Source organism: Parasteatoda tepidariorum, chromosome 5, assembly GCF_982258835.1.
Source record: "Parasteatoda tepidariorum strain Cologne lab strain chromosome 5, Ptep-v5.0, whole genome shotgun sequence".
Taxonomy (NCBI): Eukaryota; Metazoa; Arthropoda; class Arachnida; order Araneae; family Theridiidae; genus Parasteatoda; species Parasteatoda tepidariorum.
Genome location: NC_141759.1, coordinates 21,847,133 through 21,860,104, shown reverse-complemented (window position 1 = coordinate 21,860,104; position 12,972 = coordinate 21,847,133).

Genomic DNA, 12,972 nt, shown 5'->3' with positions numbered 1-12,972 from the left:
CCATTGAACTCCTTACCTAGAGTATATATTCTTAGAGAATTATCTACTCATTCTAACAAGCCCATTTATCACCCAGACAGGTTACTCTGTAGGATATTCCTAAGGGGCTAACTCTTTATACTGACACTTGCAAGATTGAGATATGCACCGAAAGTGGAGCTTTCATTGGCTTACGGGACGCGTCATTTTGACTCATTTCGAGTTTTGAAAGGAAAATTACAAAACTCGTTTGAATTTTAATTTATCTCCTGTAATGACTTTTATCCATTGATCGAGGTAAATATATATTGAAATCTATTTTCGTCAAAAGCGAAATTAGCGAAAAAGCGAAGCAATATTGAAATTCTCTTTGTGGTATACCTATCTCTACGGATATGCGTCAATTTGACACGATCGTAATTTAGACAAAATTGTGAGTAAACATGCAAACATCACATCAATAATAAATAAGAATGTACCGACAATACTTCGATTCGTTATCCGATATCATTCTCTCAAATGAAACAAGCGATAAACAACTGTTGCCGATAAGCAATAATAAAAAATAAAGAATGTCAATTGATGTCAGATTTTGAAGGTTTCAGTTGATTAATTCGAGTATTTAATAATAAAATACTCGAATATTTCATAAATATATATCGCATATTTTCCTTTTTTCTCTTATAGTTTATAATATAATGCCAACTGCTACGGACACGCCAAAATAATTTTAAAAAAAACGGTAAATAACTACTAAATAAAATTTTGTAAATAGAAAGCGGCGAATGATATAATGCTACAAATTATTCAGAAATAGTGGTGGATAAAATTCTACTAAATTGAATTTATTAAATATTTATTCCTATATATATGTATATTCGTTCATGCGTCAAATTGACGCGTGTTCGTAGAGATGGGTATTTTAGAAACGTCCAGAAACCTAGTGATGTATTCGTTCAAGCGTTAAATTGACGCGTGTTCGTAGAGATGGGTATATTAGAAACGTCCATAAACCTAGTGATGTATTCGTTCAAGCGTTAAATTGACGCGTGTTCGTAGAGATAGGTATGTAAGAAACGTCCTTAAACCTAGTGTTAATTTCGGTGGAGAGGAGGAATTACTTAAACGCAGAAATACTGATTCTTACCTCCTGCAGAGCTGTCGTTATGGTATTTTTTGCAATAAGTTAAGCAATTGATAATTCTCATAAATCTCTCATAAATCTCTAATTAAGATATATAATTTTTTTTCCATCGTACACTTTATCGGGGCAATTGCAAGCTTCTAAGTTTTATAGCTTTCGCGCCAGCAAAATAAAATGTAACATAAATTTGAACCCCTGAAACACCGGCTGTCCTTACAATTTTTTTGACTTAGAGAGAAATTATCATTTACTGTTAGGATAGAACTTATAAGTGTATTGGGGAAACTACTTGAGTAGCAACTATTGCGAGATTTAGACTATTCGTTCTAATATCTTTATTCTAATGATCGGATTTCCACGTAATAAGTGTCATTCTTAATGGTTTCTGGGGTGACCTTATATATGCTAATTATGTAGCGTTAACTATTAAGTTAGGAAATCGGCTACAAAAACGTACTTTCGCCGAATAAACATATATATTTTTTTACATATTTAGATTCTTAACTTTCAAAATATAGTCGCAATCTAGGAAACATGGTAGCCATAGTTTGGTCAGGAGAGCGATCCAAAGTTCGGAGCCCTTAATATTAATTTCATTTTTTGCGTTTTAAGTCATATCTTTATAACTAATTAAGCTTTCGAAAAAAATTGCACCCACTTATAAAACTCGTTTACCCAAAGATAATTTCAGGCAAAAAATAATTTTAATAATTATTTATTATTTTTTTATTATTTAATTTAACTGTGGATGAAAAAAAATTTGAATTATGAGGTATAAAAGTATAAATTTTTTTATACCATATTAATTTACGTATTTTTCGACTGCGAAATCTAAAGCATTTTCAGTATTTTTTATTCAGTCGAAGCAGAAAAAATTTAAAATTAATCAATTTTAGAAAAATAATTTTGCTACTATGCGGAAATATTTAAATGGGGCGATTAATATTTAAAGGAACTTACGAGAAATTTTATTAACGAAAAATTTCATTCATATTTTTTTCGCTGATGGCCGATTGCTAATCCTTATATTTTAAATTATAAAATACGTTTCTTTTTTAGTCGTCTTAAAATTTATTTGTAATTTAATATAGAGATATGAATTAAAAATGTTATTGAATAAAAAACATGTTATTCAAGAAATGTCGAGTTTTATAAAAGCATGTTTCTGAAAGAATCCGATTATTCATCAGCTTTTTTAAATTTTATTTTTTAATTTGTTCTTTCAATAATTGATACAATTTCAGTAATGTACAAAAGTATGCATAGATTTGGAAAATATATATTTTATAATTATTAATACGAATACGTAGTCAAGATTTTTAAGCATCTTGAAATTTCTCTACATCTTATATACCGTCTTAATCTTAAAATAAATTTTTTAATTACCTGTGCACACGTGGTTCGCAAAATTATTTTACAAACTATTCAATATAATTTTAACATTTCTAAAAATCTTATTCTTTACGCTACCACGTACATTATTTTTCCATTAACACGTTGAATGCCATGGGGGTCACCGTAGATCGCCACTGAGTTTGTTCGTATAGCTCCACGGGGGTCACCAGTGACCGGCGAAGCCAAGCTTATTTGAATTCCAGAAAATTTCACTCTTGGGGGTACTACGGTTTTTCCAGTTTTATTTTCCACTTTTATTTATATTTTCTCGTTGCAACTTCACATTTCTGTTTTATATCATTTTCTTTTTCTTCCTTCACGTCATGTGAGTCTTAAGAATGGGCGTTTATTTTCTTCATATTTTGAGGTTCGTGAGGTTTTTCATGAGGTTTTTACCATCAAGTATAATGGATCTTTCTTGATCATTATTTTGATCAGAATCTTATGCTGAAAGGAACAAACATCTGAAAATTATTATTTCAACAGAATTCATGCGGTCCTTAAAGCATTTAATAAACCGTGACACCTATATTGAAAACAAAAAGTTTTTTTTAACTTTAAAATCTAAATTTTTGAAAAGATTTTGTTACCAGATATTTGAAGTTATACTATATTGAAATTGATTATTCAATGCTGTGATGAATATAATAACAGAAAAGAAATGTATTTATGTTCTTAGTTTTGCTGCCACTCTTACAGTTTCTTAAGGACCTTACGAACTCTGTTTAAAAGGAGTCTTTCGTATAAGATATATGTATGTAATGATGATACGAATCGTAAAATGAGTTAACAATAAAAAGAGAAAAAAAAACAAAGAATTTATGGTAGCAATATTTGGTGATCGTAACTGTTGAACATGTTAAGCGTTATTTTAAGGTGAATGTACGAAAATCCGTTTCAGAATGTATAAAAACATCAGGATGCTATTTGCACATTATCTTTTATCTTAAAACTCACATATTTGGTAGAATGAAACGATTTTTTAAAAAAATGAATCCTACAATATTCTTAAACATGCATTTTTCAATCTTTTTAAAATGACATGTAACATTCACTAATTTCTTCAATTATAAAAAAAAAAGAAATATCGCTGTAAAGAATTAGCTACTATAATTAATAGCTTCGATTAATAGCTTCGGTTTTTATTTTATTCTCTTTTATTCTTTGAGCTTGATTGCTTAGCAACGGAGTATTCCTCTCTTGTCGATTACGCGATTAGAGTATTGTTAGGTTAAATTTCAAATTTCTCTATAGCCTCTTTTTGGGACGACGCCAAATATATAAACTTCCTAGCTCCCTAAGCTTTGATCCAATTTTTTCTAACTTTTGTCTACCCCCTTCCCTCCAATTTGGTGGTCAGGAATCCAAATATGTTAAAAAAATAAATGTTTATTCAAAAAAATTGCGTTTTTGCTTCAAAATTCACAACTTAATTAATAGTTAGCACTAAATAATATGCACAATTTAAGTCAACCCCAGAAACCATTAAGATTGACACTTGGTACGTGAAAATTCGAACGAAAGTTATTCAGTTATTCTTTATTTTTCTCGTACTGTACATTTTGTTAATAAGTTACTTTTAACGACATGAAACGATAACTGGCTTTTGAAACAATAAACTGCACTTGAAGAAAAGTTTATTTAAATATTGCATTACTGGCTGTGGTGGATCAGTGGATAGAGAACTCATCTCCCAATGAGGTGGTCCGGGTTCGAATACAGCGACGGCTGGTCGATACAAGTGTCCGACTCGTACCGACCACGTTACTGACATTCAATATCCTCAGTAGTGAACGGATCATGTTGTAGGGTTCTCTTGATGTAAGGCTAACCGTGGGAGATTTCCTCTCCATGGTTTTCAGTTAAGTTGTTCGTATTGCAAATGCGAGTTAGTTCAACGCCTCCTATAATAGAAAGCCTCCACACGGTTTTTTTATGAGTAGTCCGATCAGACCACCATGAAGGATATCCACTTTCCGAAAGAGTCATTTAATACAAAGTCTAGTTAAAATAAGAAAGAGGTAGTAAATATATGACTAAATATTTGTTTTATTTATGAATATTATTGGTTTACCTTATTAACTTGTCAACCACTACAGATTCAATTCTCAAATATAAATTTCTCTCAATTACTTTTATAAAAGGTTTTGGGTTCATGCGCACAACTGGTTCACTTTTTAAATAGTCTGCGCGGACTACTTGTAAAAGACCGTGTGGAGGCTTTTTGTTGTAGGAGGTGATGGTTAGTTCCATCAAAAAGTCCTCCACGAAAACAAATTATTCCCACAACTTGATCCAGGCGTTTCCTTGTCTTCTGGATTGAGTTTAAAATTAAAAGGGTAACGGGGTTGAACATTTATAGCCGTAAGTTCAAAATGTGGTCGGGTCTTCAACAACGGTGAAAAAATTAAATTAAAAAAAATTTAAAAAAAACAACTGTAGTTTAGCTACCATATTTTTTCTACAAACCTTGATTATATGTACTTTGAAAGCTACCACGTAGCTCACAGCTGCTACATACATAGTCTGCTAATCTCAAAGAACTTATACGAAGATAAATAATACACGGTGAACAAGATAGCTCATAAGACAAGTTCAGTTCAGTTACTCGCTCCAGTAATTTTGCTTTTACATGCGGGCAACTTTTCCAAAAAAATGTATTACAATCGTTACAGATAATAATTTTAAGAAAGTGTAAGGCAAGATTTCATAAAATCTGGAGAAAACTTTTTCTCTATAGCTACAGAAAAATTTCGACGAGCGATTACAGAACAGATTACATAGATACTGAAACACGAATGGATAATTTCTTTAAAAAAAGAGCGAAAAAGAAGTAGTTTTACTACCACATTTTAAACTTTAGTATCGGTTGCAAACATTTTCAGAACGTATATTTACTTGACCCGCTAACAATATGTACCACGGTTATAAAATAAAATAAAAAAATGGAATACAAAATGTGCAACAGAATGGAAAGTAATGAATGAAAAGTGATTTTACTTGTTAACAACGTAACGATATTATACAGCAGTGTTATTTTGTCATTATAAACGAAAAAATTGATAATTTCAACTTAACTATTTTTAAAAGAATTTGGCTAAAAACCACATTGTAATGACTGAAAACAAAATAAAATAATTTGGAGTTATTTTAGGCTTAAAAAAAGCTTTTGATTAAAAAAATGAGGTCAAGGCACTTTTGTTTTTCTACTAAGAAATACTTTGAATTATATGGGATAAAAATTTAAAAAATTTTTTCGTGCACAAAAAATAGCAAACACGGTCTTGATTATTTTACATTAAAGAAAATATGACACTTTTGAAAATATGAATATGACTTACATTAAAGAAAATATGAAAAAAAGACACTTAACATAATTTGAAAAAAGTATTGAGGTCTTAACCTTTTTATGCATTAAAAAATTTTGATTTACTTTAGATAAAATAACTTATATTTCTTCAAAGCTAGAAACAAATTTAACAATCTTTATTTTTTTTATATTGAAAAATATAACATTTTATATTGTATCTAGAAAAAATTGGTGTCAAGAAACTTTCTTTTGGAGCCATAAAAATAAAGTACTTAAACTAAAAAATAAATAAATGAAACCTTTTTTAATGATCGAAAACACAAAAAAACATTTGTGATTCTTTTACATTAAAAAATATGTCATTAACAATTATGAGGAAAAAAATTAGAGACTTGTTTTTGAAAAATCTTGAAGTATTTTGTCTAAAAACCACTATTTATTTTTTCGAAAGCCATAAATAAGAAACATCTTTGAGTTTTATTTGTATTGAAAAATATAACATTAGACATAAAGAAGCAAAAAAAAAAACATTTTACTATAAAAAAACAGAGTATTTCGGCTAAAAACCACATTGCTTTTTTTCTGATCAAAAATAAAGAACGCACACATGATTTTTTCAAATTGAAAAATATGGCTCATTACAAGAAAAAATTAAGGCAAATAACCTTTTTTGTAAAAAAATCTTGTAGTATTTTTACTAAAAACCACATCTTATCTTTTTTTTTTAAATACAAAAAGCAAAACACACCCTCTTGATTTTTTTTATGTTATGTGATAAAAGTTGCTATTTCCCTCTTTAAAAAATCTAGATATTAGCCCAAAAAATTATTTAAAAAATTTTATATTAATATTTTCAGCATTAAGAATACTATCCGTACTATTAATGATGTTATGCCTTATCGCAGCATGTGAGAAGTTAAAATGAAATCGTTTAATGACGCTAAAAAAGAGAGAAGCTGATTTTTTAAAATTCATTTGGTTGCACTTTATTTTATAATGGTGTCATATAATTTTGCCTCGGTAGTAGTACATATTTCAATTATAGTTAAATGAAGTTAAAAAAGGGGGAATCTGATTTTTTTTAATTCATTTGGTTGCACTTTATTTTATAATGGTGTCGTAAAATTTTGCCTCAGTAGTAGTACATATTTAATGATTGTTTCCTTAGATAACAAAATATATCAATGTTGTACAGCAAAGGTAGTAGTTTAAATGTTGTTGCAATAATGCAACAACACATGCAATTTATCTTTAAAAATAAATAAATAAGAAGCTGTCACTCTTCTAAAGAAACAAATTAAATGCGTTATTAAAATCTTTTTCCTATTTCCTTAACCTCCTATTCCTATTACCTATTATTTGATTAACCTTTATCCTATTTGCTTTGATCACTTATTGAAAATCTTATTTATTGAAAAACTTAATACTAAATTTAATGACAAAACTAGCGACTTGTCAGAATATACTATCTCAATTCTCAATTCATAGATAAACAGCCGAGAATTACTTGGCTGTATATATATATATATATATATATATATATATATATAGCTAATTTTACTTAAATTTTGTAATTTATCATTTAAAATTGCGTTGCTTAAAACGGTTTAAAAAGTTTTGTAAAGTAAAATGTAAGTTTTTTTATCCTTATTAAGCAAAAGTACAAAATAAAGTAATTTTTAAAAATTATTTCTTACATGGAGTAATCTTCGACTGAAGAAATTTTATAATTGTGAGCAATTCGCTTTAAAACTCTCCTAACTATGGAGAATTACTCAGAAAGAGAATTTAACATTAAGGAATTCAACCTTACTGCGAATTATATTTACTGTTAATAAAGATATAAAGAAATATTTTGCAAGAAAAAATAACCGTTTTCTATTTTATGTTGAAGACAACCAAAGAATCTGGATCTTCTTTGCTTATTATTATTTTTTTTCGATTTTCGGGCCAATAAGAATGCGCCGACAACAATAAAAAACTGTTTTATACCATTATATACTTACGTTATATTGAGATAAGAAAATTATAAAAAACTTATGATTTTCCTAAGAGAAAAGATTTCATTGATACTATAATACGAAATTATTACTGCATCTAAATCATAGAGCTAATAAAAAAATATTCTATATTCGAAATGCGTGTGTCACCAACTTATTTTCAAACGATTCCATCTTCATAACGATAAAACATAGAGGCAAAAACCATTATTAAGCTTTAATTGATTGTCGATATATAGCAAAAACTTCAATAGAAAATAACAAAAATTTTATAGCCTCTTATTCGCACACGTCAAAGCATTTATGATCTGAAGTAAATTTGAAGGTGTCGCCAATCACTTCAAAATGATGGCATACTACAAAAAATATGCTTTACGGCGCTAAGTCAGAAATTATTTGAAAGTTTTTTGGGTTCTGCAGTTACAACTTTCAACGAAATCTATTTGAGGAAACTACTGCTGCCTGGCGATGAAATACCATTTAATTTTTGTTTTTATCTGGTGTTTCCTTTTAAGTAAGTTAATTATTAAAGACTATTTGCAAAAGCTAAGATAAATTGCGTATTATTTGCATATAAACCAGTTATTATTAAGAATTATTTGCAAATAAACCATTCTACATATTTAAGTAATTTTTGCATGAAAATCATAATGAATAACTGACTACTTGCTGCCTATCAATTATGATTAAGCATACTGGAATATTAGCTACATACGAAATACAGAAAAAAATCTAAATATTACTAACGCATAAATCATTGAGTAAAGTATATTATTAATTGCCTAAAAACCATTCTGTAGTATTAAAAATTATTTTCATCAAAATTATAATGAATAACTAAATACTTCTTTCCTAACCATTAAGTTTCAGCATTATGAATTATTTATTTACATACGAACCAGAAAGAATTAGTAAATATTGTCCACGCATAAATTATTGAATATTATTTGCATAAAAACTATACAGTATTACTAAGTATTATTTGCAAAGGATCAATTTCGTATTACTATTTTTTGCTTATATACAAGTAAATACAAAAAATTATTATTTGTATATAAAATAGTAAGTTTAACTAAGTATTATTTTCACATGAACTATTAAGTATTATTTGCATTCTGAAAAGCGATTGTTTTTGTTTCAATGTGTTACATTTATTAGTACTGAAGCATTCTCTTAAAATTTGGGCGAATTGAAAAAGTCTATGCAACTACAAAATGTAAAGTTTCCGCATATTATTATTTGCATATTATAAATCATTTATTATAATTCGCATATGGACAATTAAGTGTTACTAAATATTATTCGCATGTAAATTTACTAAAATTTCAGATAATCGGACACTGGTTGTCTTAAAAGCGACCTTTTTTGTTTAAATGAATATTGTTTATTAGTGTAGTAAAATGGAGTTCCTTGAAAAAATCAATGCAACTACTAACGTAAAAACATATGAACTATCAAGTATAATTTTTTAAACAAACAATTAAGTGTTACTAATATTAGTTGCATATGAACTGTTAAGTATTTTAAAGTTTTATTGAAACAAAAGAAAAAATTATATTTGAAGCGGAAGTTTATTTCATTCAAAAGCTGTTGTTGTTGAATGAATGTTGTTGTGTTATTTGAAAGTTTGTTTATTAGTGTAAATAATGGGTTTATAAATTTGTTTATATCCGGCTACTTTAAATATTTTACAAATAATAATAATAATAATAATAAAATCAAAAATTGCCTACTATGGCATTACTTGACAGTCGCAGATGGAGAATAAGCAAGTCTTGAGGGATCACATAGATTTTAGGAAATGTTGTTTTAATTTTATTGTTTTAATTTAATATGTTGTAATACTAAACATTCTGATCAAAAGTTTTCATTGATAAAAAGTTCAAATATACATAATTAGGAAAAAAAAGAAAAAATTGTCGAATGCCTTCGTTAAATCAGCTTTTTGTTCAGTAATCGAGATCTTCGAAAATGTATTTTGTCAAAGAGTGAATCTTTCTACGAATTAAAAACTCAGTAACCACAATATCTATAAATAGTAGTAACTGAAAAGTAATGCCAACATTAATTTAACTATACTCATTTCATTTGATTTATTTATTGTTACTTTTTATAAATAATAAAAAACACCTTGAACTTTCATTTCAGTGAACTTAGTCCTGTGCAGTAAGTGACCAATTCTTCAATTATCAAATGCACAATATATATCAATGTTACACTTAAAGTCAAATTTAAGTTGCTTGAATATTTAACATAACCATCGCTTTACACAATTCTTTTTTTTTTTCCTTTGAAACTAAATATGTTTTCTCAATGCTGTTTCTGTTTATTTGACCTCTTTCTTGAAAATATTCAACGCTACTGTCTCCTAATTACATCACTCACTTTTGCTACTTTTGTGTAAGAGAATGAATGATAAAAATGCAAATCAGTTGTGCCTCCTGACACTTAAAAAGGAGTGGCTTTTTCAGGACCTGATCTTAATGGCGCAAATATGCTAATTAATTAGTGTGACCTCAAATATGCTAATTAATTAGTGTATACGATGCTTTAAGTAACGAAACCAGACGTAAAAACGTATTTTCTCTGAATAAACACACCCTTTTTCAACGGTTTCTGATTTCTCACCGCCAACTAAACCAGTGGAGGTTTTTTGATGTAGGAGGTGATGGCTCGATTCGAACTGTTGGAGGGTATGACCTAGGGTTACCAACTTTCCACACTTTCTTCGAAGTATTTTTTATAGAATGGTAGACAATGCAAAATTAAGGTTTCTAGTATTTTTTTTCATTTTCTCAACATTCTACAAACTTTACCACGAAAGAGCTGGAACAAAGTATAGTTTCACCTGAACTGAAGAACTTCGACTCTCTTGTAGTGGTGTGGAAAATAACTCTAAATCAAATCTACAACAAAAAATCACGTTTACAGCTCGGGATAACTGCTACGTTAGAACGTTAGAAATAGAGTCTAACTCAGTACACTGCCTCTGATTCGTCTGTGATGATTTTGTCGATTATTGAAGAATATGTGAAGCAGATTGAAAGGGAGAGGCGGAGTGGCGAAGAAGAAAATTACAGTGACAGAATTATAGCAACCAGTATAGAATTATAATAGCCAGCGGTAGTCACATGATGAATTCAGCTTGAAAATTACGAAATCACAGATTAAAGTAATAATAAAATTAGCAAAACAATTTTAACAAATGAGAAGAATAAGTCGAGATTAATACGAGAACATATATATATATATACTAAATAAAACGAGATTAATAGATAATATTTACAAGCTGTATACGTACACAAAACTGAAAACGTAAGATCAAAATGAAAATTGAATTATTAAATGAAAAGCAGTTATAGTTAAAAGACTAGTTACTAAATCAGTGGCTCTGTTAAAGTGAGGACCCAGGTGTCCTAGTGAATGCCATTCGTTTCTGTGTTGCTCATCACTCTAAAAATTGCTAATTAATTAACCCTGCGGCAGCGACCCTAAAAGGTATGAGATAACTGACTTGATATGTGGTGACTTGATTTGATTAGGGGTGATTCAGAGTCCCCGCTGCGTGGCGAACACTCCATTCTTTCATCTGAGTTAAGCCCTAGGGCGACTGAGGCTAACGGATATATAAAATTGAAAACTTTTTTTTTCTAAAACGTTGGGAGAATGTAAAAAATAATATTATTATTATTCGACAGAATTTAATTTATTTAAGGTATTCAAATCATCGTAGAAAGTTACGGGGTATTCATTTCAAAAGTTTTAACAAACTTAAGAAGAAAAAAATTTCCAGTGGTAATTAATTACCTAATTCTATTTATTAAGACAACGTAAGAGGATTTGGGGAGCTGCTGCAACAAAGTTGCACATTTCATAGCATACCTCCATTTTTTGATATGCAGTGGTAAATAAATTTCTAGAAATGGAAAATACTAAACTAAAAATAACTTAAATTTCGTTACCATTTGAGATAATATAGTTTTACAAAGCGTTGCAAATTGGTATCTCTGCATTAAAACATAAACCTTGAAGAAATTTTGCTGAAAATTTTATAAAGTTGGTACCATTGCTAAGGAACGCTGCATGGATACGGTCCCTATGGTTCGTAATTTTGTGTTGCCTAGAGCCATTTGTTGCTTTTTCTTACAACATTTCTCAACTATACACCCAGTTGAAAATTAGTTTCACTCACACAATGGATCAAATAGAAATGGAGGGGATGCGCCTATCTTTCCTAAACCTATTTTACCTCAACACAATTACCTAATTTATAATAAAATTATCATATAATTAATTATATATATCATATAATATAATACATGTATGTTATAAAATTAATTTATAACATAATTTATTTAAAATTTATTTCATTTGCAGATGCGGCTGGTAAGTACTGTTAATTTTTAATTCCTGTAATAGCTTAAGTCAATCATTTCTCTTAAACTCAATGTTTCATGAAAAAAATAGAAAGACAATTGGTAAATTAGAATTAAGCTATCTAATAACCTGTAACAATTTTATAAACTTAACTGAGCATTTCAGTCTATATATATTAGTAAGATAAAATTAAGCAATCTAATAGCCTGCAATAAGGTCTATCATTTGCAATTTCACTAAACGCTTAATTGAAAAAATAGGCTATTGATAAGATAGAATTCATAAGCGGAGATTCTGTGACAAATTTTGAATATCAACTGCAAAAAATAAAAATAGAAAGAATATTAAAATAAAATTAATAATTTAAGATTTTGTGACAAATCATGTCTATAAACTACCATAAACTCAGCACTTCATAAAAAAATATAGAAAGAATATTCATAAAATAGAATTACTACTCTAGGATTTTTCGTAAAAGTCCTGTTTATCAACTGCCATAAACCAAGAGATTCATAAAAGAGACTATTAAAAATATAAAAATAAGCAATCTAATACTCCTTAACAAATTGTCTATCCTCTGCGATAAGCTCAACATTTCATTAAAAATAACTAATGAGACTATTGATATGATAAAATTAAGCAATTTCCCGTTTTGTGAAAATTTTTAATTTATTTGGTTTTCAGATAATGATAAACCTGGTATGTAAAGTGAATATTTTATATTCTTTAATAATATATGTATAAAATTTTATGCTTTCAACACTTCG